The sequence below is a fragment of the Prionailurus viverrinus genome, chromosome D1, assembly GCF_022837055.1.
Source record: "Prionailurus viverrinus isolate Anna chromosome D1, UM_Priviv_1.0, whole genome shotgun sequence".
Classification (NCBI taxonomy): Eukaryota; Metazoa; Chordata; class Mammalia; order Carnivora; family Felidae; genus Prionailurus; species Prionailurus viverrinus.
The window spans coordinates 69,159,513-69,170,097 of NC_062570.1; the positions used below are offsets into that span (position 1 = coordinate 69,159,513).

The 10,585-nt window shown below is 49.6% G+C and overlaps 1 long non-coding RNA gene across 1 annotated transcript in view; it reads right to left on the bottom strand.

Moving 5' to 3' along the window:
• Nucleotides 1-5,553, bottom strand: part of LOC125176670 (uncharacterized) — a 71,656-nt gene extending 66,103 nt beyond the window's left edge. The window contains exon 1 of the long non-coding RNA XR_007156356.1: nt 5,479-5,553. This is a non-coding gene — a long non-coding RNA (uncharacterized LOC125176670). The remainder of the gene's footprint in view (nt 1-5,478) is intronic.
• Nucleotides 5,554-10,585: the final 5,032 nt, after the last annotated feature.

Here is a 10,585-nt window from a genome sequence, read left to right on the forward strand (position 1 = left end):
CCTTTCGATTTTGCGTATACATGGTATGGAAATGCATGAGAACGCTGGGCAGGTTTTCAATAACGGGGCTAATTTGTCAGAATACTACGTCTCAAGATGGAGGTCTTTGCCTCATCTTCGCCCAGACCTAAGGGCCTGGGTCCGACATCTCACCTCCTCTGGAGGCTTTCCTTTAGATTCTAGAATCTCTTGCTGAATACGCGACCATGTGTTTGAAGGTGGAGAAAGGGATCAGAACAATAAATAAACCAAACTTAACCCTCACCTCTTTAAAAACAAGAAACCAAGAATCAACTCTCTGTAGGCTTACTGCCTCTTTTTTTTTTTTTTTTGGCCTTTTCTCTTCCAAATTTAAACTGATATTTTGAATAGTTTACTTACAAATGGTGCAAAACTCAAAGAGCATGAATGAGTATCTAGTAAAAAAAAAAAAAAAAAAACCAACTCAGTCTGCCTCTCTCCCCTCCCCCAGCAGCAGATACTATTGGCAACTATTTTGATCTGTTTTTGCATATTCATTTCCAGAGCTATTCCAGCCACAGAATGCATCAACACATATATAACATCATGTCTTTACATAAATAGCATAGTATGCATACTGTCACGCACATTGCTTTTTTCACTTAACATTACATCTTGGAGATTTACACTGGATGTTAAAACTTCTTTAAGTGAGATTGTAAACACTTTATAAATCCAAATAAACATCTCTGGTCTGCTTGAGCCAGGCAAGGAAAGCCTTCCTCGAAGGAGGAGACGCTGCTGAGGTGATGATTTCAAAAGCTGAGATCTAGTGGGTTATGGGTAAGGGGTATGTTACCAGAGACGTTCTCATGCGTCCTGAACTGAAATTTTTTAAAGGCACGCGCTGCTCCGTTCCGTCAGCAAATTCCCATTTCCCATGTGCAGGCACAGAGCTGACGTTCCCAAAATCTGGGAGAAGACCCTTTATTGGCACATCGCCAGTGTTGCCTTGAGTTGGTTACGATTTGCAATGGCTACATTCAGTACTTTCTAATCATGAATTACTGTCAGCTTGGTTTTACCATTATCAGTTTATTTTGTTGTGGGTAACCCTCCCTAGTATACTGAAGCTTATTTGCATCAACAGTATTCTGGAACTGTAATTTTCCAATGACCAGATTCTCAGACGTGTATACATTGTGGTTCAAATATGAATTGTCCATACTCCAGTGCTAAAGCCAATGTATACATGATCCACTTCCCCCCCAATTATCACCAATTTATTTTTCCGCTGGAAAATGAGACTAGATGGAGTTGGTAGGTCAAGCAGTTTTGCCCTAAGCAGGGGCTGATCAAAAATAATTTGAGACCCAATGCATCTAATGCAGCTGCACCTCAGGAAGCCTACCTACATTAAACATCCTAACTATGCAAGAGGGATATGTCCTGAAACCTTCACTCATGCTAATATCGCATGCAATCGCCCCTCCATAAAATTCACTCAGGTCTGTTGGAAAATTCAAGAAAATACTAAGAACAGGAGAACTGCATTGAGATGCAAATGCTACATAGGAGGTAGACTCACTCAGCCACTGAGGGACCTGTGTCCACACACCAGCTTCCCAACACTTATGGATTCAGGTCTCAGCAAAAGACAAGTCAGCGTATACAAGTTGCTCATTGTCATAACTACAAAGATCGTATCTGCAAACACCATGTTCTATCTGCAAATACCAAACGTCGACTGTTTTTCCCTCTTTCTCCTGAAAAATATAAACCCAGGCTAGCTCCAGAATTTGCTCAGGCTCCCTGCTTTATTAGGGTGGTGACTGCCCACGTGAATACATGCACAGGCATCCAGGAGGGTGCTCAGCATAAGATCAGCGGCCCCCACACCCAGCCCGACGATCTTGAGTTTCAGGCTTCCCAAGTAGGAAGCCACCAGTGAAGCACGTCTTAAAGTACATTTGTGGGATGTTAATCGATGTTAGATGGAAAAAAATGTCACATTCAAATATGTTTGGGAAATGTGAGGCTAAAGAAAATTAAACTCACTTCCTACAGCTTTGGTTTTATTTTTTCCCTTTTCTTTTCCTTTTGTAATTTTTTTAAGTTTTATTTATTTTTGAGAGACAGAGAGAGTGAGTGGGGGAGGGGCAGAGAGAGAGAGGAAGAAAGAGAATCCCAAGCAGGCTCCACACTGTCAGTGCTGAGCCCCATGCAGGGCTCGAACCCACGAACCGCGAGATCATGACCTGAGCTGAAACCAAGAGTTGGATGCTTAACCGCCTGAGCCACCCAGGAGCCCTGACTTTTGTTTCCTCACTGGAGCTCATTGCAGAGTCTCCTACACGGAGGCATATTATGACCCTCTGCAGGGAGACAGATGAGGGCACGTCCAGATTGCATCTGACCATGGGACTGACTTACCCCCTGAAAATCTTCAGGATGAGCGCTCTGTGGAGCTCATTCATTCATTTAACCAGCTGGCCAGATAGTCAACAAGCATGCACTGAGTGTCTACGATGTCTTAGGCGTGCCGGGTCCCATGACAAAGGAGGCTCATTTGTGGAGCTCACTTGGGGACACACATACACACAAAAATCACAAATCAGTGGTGCCTACAAGCTATGGTGACCGCTGAGGACAAATACAAAAACCTGTGAAAGAGGCCTCACTTGGGTTTTGAGGTCAAGAGAGGCCTCTGGCAAAGTGATGTTTTCAAGTGACATCTCCTCACGTGAGGAGCTTGTCCTTCAAGGGAACAGCATAGGTGAGGACCCCAAGCCAGGAGAAGACTTGGCTCCCTGGAGGGAGCTGCAGAAAGCCAGGCTGGCTGGAGTGCAAGGAGTGAGGTAGGGAGAAGGGGTATCGGCTCAGAGGTGTCAGAGGCCTGTAGATTTTATGAGAAAAGCGGGAGGCAGTGTGTATTCACAAGCCTTCTGGCCACCGTGCGAGAAAACTCTGCAGAAAGCAGTCAGCAATAATGGCGTCTGAGGCTGGCCTTCCATCTACAAACCATGGTGACAGCAAAGGAGATCAGGAGAGGAGACAAGCCTCTGCCTACCCCCCATCTGGAAGCCGAGGTGTACTTAGGAAAGCCTCATCCTCCGCCTCCCTGGGGCTGCTGGGAGGGCAGGAGGTCCTAAGCCACCTCCAACCTTCCTGTATTTTCGTCCCCTGAGAAGAGGTAAGGGAGCCTGAAGACCAGAGGAGGGTGTGTGCGTGAAGCAAAGGAAAGGGCTAGAGCCAGAAAGCCAATCCCTGAGGCCCAGTGTTTCCAACCTCCTCACCACAGAGGACTTGTGCCGTTGGGTCCCAGTGTGAATTCAGCGTGGTCGGGGGTTGGGGGGAGGCAGGAATGCGATCCTCCAGCCTAGGGTCAGGTAAGGTATAGGCTTCCTGAAGGTGGAATAATTTTATTTTCCCAATTCATATTAGTCAGTACAAGTGACTGTTACAATGATCACCACATTGTATTAAGCCTACCAAAAGCGGGTCACTTCTGCTTCACAGTTAGCGTCTTGTGAAATATCTCCCATTCCGATGGTATATTATTTTCACTGAGAGTTTTGAAATCCCAGAAATATCCCTGGAAACCCCCGCTGGGGAGCAATCTGGTTGGAAACCAGTCCAGTGGGGGACTGCCCCAGAATGACGCTTCTCCCCAGCAGGCTCCTGCGGCCTGAGCCATCGGCACTTCTGCCTCGATGACTCCCCTGGGCCTTCTGCACACACGTGGTCCCCAGCTTTGACGCTGGCATTTCAAAGGGCACTTAGGAAATTCTGAGAAGCCCCACAGATTAAGATAAACGATGCTTTATCGGCGAAACAGCCTTTTCATTTCTTGTTATCGATTTTCATGTTTCCACATCTTCAGATGCGATTTGTTAGCCCAGGGCCGCATTCCAACACCCACAGACGTCATTAAGGCAGCCGTTTTAAAGAGTGCCATGTCTTATTGAGGTGGACAGGACAATAGATAAATATTTAATCTGTTACACATTTGCTTGGTATGGGAGACAGGGTTGGGACTCCGTGACTCTCAGGTTCGTACATGTCTTCCTGGAAACCCTGACAATGGCCTCACCGCCTGCTCACAGAAACACCGTGCCTGCCCTTTGGCAAATGACGATGTTTCTGAAAAGCTGCTCCTGGAAGCCTTTTTCCACTCAAGCTTCAGAGGTTACCCCATCTCTCCTCATTCGTCACGATATTGGAGAATACAAACTCACAGAACTGGGAGCACTTGGCTTAAAAGAATGGAAAGTAAGGGGCGCCTGGGTGGCTCAGCCCATTAAGCGTCTGACTCTTGATTTCAGCTCAGGTCATGGTCTCACAGTGGTGAGTTCGAGCCCCGCATCAGACTCCGTACTGACAGCACGGAGCCCGGTTGGGATTCTCTCTCTACGCCTACCCCACTCGTGCTTGCTCATGCTCTCTCTCAAAAAAATAAACAAAAATGAAAAACAATAATGGACCATAACATACTAACCAGTGAGCATGCGCTAAGCCAGGTTACCAAGGCCATGGTGCCCTCACCTCGACCGTGTTCTGAGTCTTTCTGCGTCTTTGGTTCTCTGGCCTAATTCCCATAATGCCCCACTCTCTCACATCAGAATTGCATGTCCAGACCCATGACCAGGTCTGTCACTGACTGTGAAAGACCAAGCCCACCAGCAACCACCCTAATCAGGGGACCTGCCAAATCGCTTTCATTCATGAAATTCACTCATCCGGATGAAATGGCTTCCTGACCTGCATACCTTCGGTGCTCTTTGTTAATAAGATACGCGGCTTCTTTCCTGTTCAGGAGGATTCCAACCCCTACATAAGTATGCCCAAACATTGATGAGTGGGACACCAAAACACCACAGGACAACAAGAATCCTGTCAGCTCCCCGGGGCCAGGCCCCGGACTGTGCATGATCAGGATGCAGTCAAGTCAGGGAATATTCGTGGACTTCCTGTTCTGAGTTCAGCCCCTCGCTATGCACAAAATGAGATCAGAAAGTACAGAGTCCCTTCCCAAACGGATTCTTCCAATCCAGTGGAGGTAGGTGACAGACACAGCTCACTTGAAAGAATTCAGTGACACAATGAGATAGGACCAGATACGTTTGAGGCGCCCTACGTAGATTCTCCCAGAAAACAACCCAGCCCCAGCTGCCATATAATCATTAGGGGTTTTTGCCCCTAGGATCGGTGATTTCACGTTCCATACAGGTTTGCTGCTACAAGAAAACACACAACCTACCATAAGGCCAAATGGAGATTTACAGTCATTTGTCTCAAATCTTACTTGTTGCTGAGAAATCACTGTCTTTATTCCACAGACCGCAGATACTGAGCTAGGACTCCAAAATCCAGTCTGGACCCCACTGCTAGTCATTTTGACTCTGTCCTTGCACTGAAAGTCTCCTTGCCTCTCCAAATCACGTCCCACTAGTGGACATTTTAATTCTTGTTCCCCAGCACGGAACTGCTGCAGAAAATCACAGATTGGACACGTACCAGCTGATTCCTCAGTTGCGTTCAGATGCTCCCTGGCTTCTGTGGGTCCTCCGCCATCTCTCGTGGATTCCCTTCCTCTCCCCCGAACACCTGCTCCCTATCTTCTCCCCATGCCCCTCCGCCTGCTTTCTCCCTGCACCATGCCTTCACCTCTTCCTTTACCAACAACTCAAAGCTGTTGGCTTCGTGGTTTTCCCGTAGCATTTCAACATCCCACTGCGTCTCTCCTCCTCCCGCCCCAGTTCCCAGGCTGCCCCTCCTGCCGCCTGCCTCCTCCAGGACCAGCTCCCTTCTCCTCCAGCATCCTGGCTTTCACTCCGGACCATGCAGATTTCTGAGATGAAAAACAACTTGCACTTAAGCCAGTTCTCCCTCACCCTGTGCCCTGGTTCACATTTTTCCTATGACGCTTCCTCCTGGTTCCACTCCCTCCCTTTCTCCTTCCTCTCATGAACCCCCAGAAGCCACTACTAGTTTTCCAGCGGCTGAAATTGCTCTCTGCGTCGTCAGCTCTTTACCCACGGGGCTGGTCCCGACCCCTCTTTTCCTGGCTCTGCAGCATCTGACCTCACTATCCATCACCTCCTACCAGGAGCTCAGCCCCCAAGGTTTCACAGACGCCACGCTTTTCTGCTTCTCTCCCACCCGCTGGCTGCTGCCCACCCAGGTGGGCTCTTTGCCTCTCCCCAGATGTGAACACCACCTAGGTGCATCCTCCACACTTCTTAGGTCTCTGCCCAGCTTCCGTGATGGCCTGCTCTCCCCCCAGCCCCAGTATCTCACCCAGCTCGTTGGGCATTTCCAGCTTCACATCTCCCCATGACTGGGCTACCCCAAGTGCAACTTAGCATGCCCACGCTGAATTTTTATCCTCCATACCTGCTCCTTCTTTAGACGTCCGTCGTCCCTCCTGGGGGTGCCACCTCCTACCCAGGCACCCTCGCTCTCAGAGGCACAAAGGAGTTCTGAATTTTCTCCTCCCCCCTCCTCCGACCTTCCCCTCCACCACAGCCAATCAGTTCTGTTGATTGCTTCTTCATGAACCACCTGTTTTGCACTGATCTCCGCTTCAGGCCCCAATCATTCCCCTAATTTAGGCCCTATCCTCTCATGCCTGGATATTGCAATGACCTCTTAACTAGATTCGCTTTGGGATAATCCATCCTGCACCTGTTCCCTGCTTCACTATCTTGAAACACAGCTCCGATAATCTCCCACTCCTCTCAAATAGTCCCAACAGCGGTGCTTCCTGAGCACTTAGTGTGGACTTCCTACAAATAATCTCATTGAATCCTCTCAACAAGCCTCTGACATACTATTACCATCCTTGTTTTATAAAGGAAAAAGTAAAGGCACAGAGGTTCCATACTTGATACAGGTCATATGCCTCGTGGGTGACAGAACTGGGCTCTGGACAGTCTGGCTCTAGAGTTCAAGTTCTAACGTCTTGAATTCACTAGATCTTCCTCAGTACCCTCCATGGTTTCCATCATCCGGAGACCAGAATTTCTTTGCCTGCCCATAGAAGCTGCTAGAATCCGGTTCCACGCTGCCTGACCAATCACTAACGCTTTGCATCCAGACAGACCCGTCTGCTTGCCAGAGGCCCTCTGCTTCCTGCCAGCAGCTGGTCTCCTTTGCCTTGTTTTGAAAAGGAATTCCTGAAGCAACCAGGCTCCGACTGATAAGGTTGTCATTCATTTATTCTTCATTTGTTCAAGAAAGACAGTGCCGGACACTGTGCTAGGTACACAATACCACAGAGAACAAAACAGGCATGCCCTCATCCCCGTGTGTGTACAGTCTAGTGACTTCCAAGCCCTGCTCCTTTCCACTGGCCCCCGGTTTAGACCCCACACGGAACCCACGCTTCTGCTCTGCTTGACCCCCTCCAACTGCAGTCCCTGCTGGGATCCTGCTATCCCCTCGTCTCTGGGATCAGACCCCGTCTGGTTGTGCCAGGTAGAACCCACATTTTGCCAAAGCTGAGGGTGTCGCCCGGGGACAGATGCTCCCACTCAGGAAAGCTCAGCTCCAAGCCCCTTCCTGGTCAAGAGGCTTGGATTCAGAGATGAGCCCCAGAAGTCAAGGAAAGACTGTAGACAAACCCTTGTGGCCTCCAACCATGTGTTAGGCACATCATTGGCTTTTGCAGAGAACTCAGCAGCTACTCTCATGTAGGTGCTATTTTTATCCCTATTTTACAGAGGAGAAAACAGAGGTTCTAAAAGGCTCACTAGCCAGGACTCAAAACCAGCTCTGACTCTGAAATCTTCATTCTCCCCACAATTCCCTGCTGTCTCCATGTTCCTATAATCCCAGTTTCTCGGGGCCACACAGGCTAGAAACGGGTCAAGAGCAGTTATCGATGGGGTTTAACTCCAACTGTGTTCCTTTTAACATCTCAAATACTGTGTTTCCTCTTGACTTTATTTTATGTATTTATCTAGTTAGTTGGTTGGCAGAGGGGGAATGGTGAAGCTTTCCTTAATAGGAAACTCTAAAGTTGAATCAAGAAAGATGGAACAAAACTCCAAAGGTGTTCTTTTGAAGGTCCGTTCTGTTGTCTTTTCTTGCCAAGCACTTGGTTCTTTGGGGTGCTCTGGGAAGGGGCGCAGGTGTTAATGGCTGAGGGAGCCTCACTTTTTCTCCAGCCAAGAAGTGGCCTGCTTTTGCCCTGGAGTAGGGATTTAGGGGGACTGTCCCAGTCTGGGCAGAAAGCAGGAGACAGGCTGAGTCTGGAGGAAGGAAAAGAGCCTGAGGGCTAGGGAGGCTGAGCGCTGCTGTGCCCAGAGAAGCAGCCAGAACTGCTGAGGTCTCACAGGTGAGGCTCACACAGGCTGGAAAACAGTTCAGGCAGGAGGACTCCAGCAGGTAGGGCTGAGCCCGGGCAGGAAGCGAGGCTTGAGATCAGAGGGAGTGGCATCATTCACAGAGGGGGCTGAGCAGAAAACCTTGGAGCCCCATGGGGGGGAACCACAGGGCAGGGGTTGAGGCAGGAGCTCAGGCCTGGGAGCTGATCAAAAGAGCCAGGAGGAGGGCGCCACCATCAAAGTGCCCAGGTCCTCCAATTAGACGCTGGGTCTTTAATAACCACGCCTTTCCAGGGCCGCCTGCGATCCCTCCCGCCACCCTTTCCAATCTTCCTTCCCTACCTGCCCCCACCCTGCAGCCAGGGGATGGCTCTGGCATCTGCTTCAGGGAATATCTATGGGCCCAGTGGCAGTGAACTAAAGAAACGTGGTGACGGCCATCCTGGCCCACAGTCCAGGCCCAGCCTGGCCACCCTGCAGACAGCACATAATTCTGTTGGCATCGCCTGTGCTCGTGTGTGAACGGACTCCACTGAAAGTTGCTGCTTCTTCCACTCACAACCAGGATTACGCACACAGGCCTCTGCATGAACGCTGTTTTGATGCATATTTACAATAATGCACCGATGAACATTGACAATAACTCCGTGAAGTATTTCAAAATGGAACTCCAGGGAAAAGCAAGCAGGCCATCTAGCAGACATCTTCTTTTACATTATCCCAAAGTGTCAGGGAGTCAAGTTACACGGACCCTGGAGAGACCCAAACAGGAGTGCACAAGCACATAGTTTAGGTATAGCCAGGGGCGCCTGGCGTCTGACTTCGGCTCAGGTCATGATCTCACGGTTCGGGAGTTGGAGCCCCACATTGGGATCTCTGCTCTCAGCACAGAGCCTGCTTCAGATCCTGTTCTCCTCTCTCTCCGCCCCTGCCCCATTTGCGTTTTTTTCTCTCAATAAATAAATAAACATTAAAAAATAAATAGGTACAGCCAGAACCCCTGGGAACTTCTAGTTAGAGCACAGCACCCGGGATCAAGGCCTGGCGCTCTCTAGCTGTGTGCTATTGGGCAAGTCACTTTACCTCTCTGAGCCTCATTCTTTGTAGTGAGATATGGGGGCGGGGGGGGGGGCTTGTCACATGTTAAGGATGAGGCTCGGTTCTGCTTGCCTGACTCAAGTGTCTCCTTCCCACCTCACGCTCTTCGGGCTTGAAGCTGTGCTCCAACTACGTTAGTAACCATCCCAGTCTGAGCAGGCCCATTGCATCACCCGGTGCTGGTCAGGGGGACTGAACGGTAGTGTTGCTGTGGACATTGGGTAAAGCTGAGTGTTCCACCTTAAATATGAATTCTTACTGCTAGGACCAGGGCTGGCAAACAGCAGCATGCTAACTCTGCTCCTCACACACCTGTGGCAGACATTACTAATCAATCCCGCACTCTTCCCCGGCCAGTGATGTCTGCAGTGGAGTGGGAGGGAAGTGGGAGTATGGAAAGGAAAGCTATTTGCCATTGTGGACAGAATTTATAGCTTAGGACACCAATGCAGGGCTCCAAATCCGTGCCTCAATGCTAATCACTGGCTCTGTGTGGGTCAGACGCCCACCCCTGGGCCAATGAGCTGCAACTGGGGTTAAAGACCAGAGGCAGAATCTGTAAGAAGAGAGTAGCTACCGTTCAAACTCAAGAGAAACAGTTACTAGGAAAAAGCACGCGTGTTATTCTGCTCAGATAGATTTTTCTCCTCTAGACAAGCCACTACCCTAGGTTCTCAGGGGTGGCAAGCCATGTGAAAAATGAGCAAAAAACCCGAGATGTGACCAAGATGACCCTCTAGAAAGGGCTAGAACCATCCGACTCCAGGTTCTATGCTTTTTCCCTTCAGGAAGGCAGCAAGGTTTGCAAATACCCATGTGTTAGGCAGCCAACCTCATGGAGGCCATGACCCTGCAGCCAGAGGGCAGCCCTGAAAAGTGAGACCCAGGGAGTCCTTGGCCAGGATCTAAGAGCTGAGAAGCAACCACAATGAAATCCAGAAAGCTTCTTTAGAGACGCCTGCAGTTTGGGAACAATCCTGCTAAGTCATAAATGCTTCGAATTCCTCAGCTTTTGCCTTCAGAATTTCTGGCAGCTGAGGGCGAGTGTTCAGGGACAGACACTGATTCTCCTCTACTGGGGAAGGCCAGGCCAGGCCAGCCCGGGGTTCACGAAGCCAGCAGACCGAGCCTCTCCTCTAGACACGTCCGGGAGAAGGGAGGGCTGTTGCTGCAGGTGCTGTGGCACCCACTCCGAT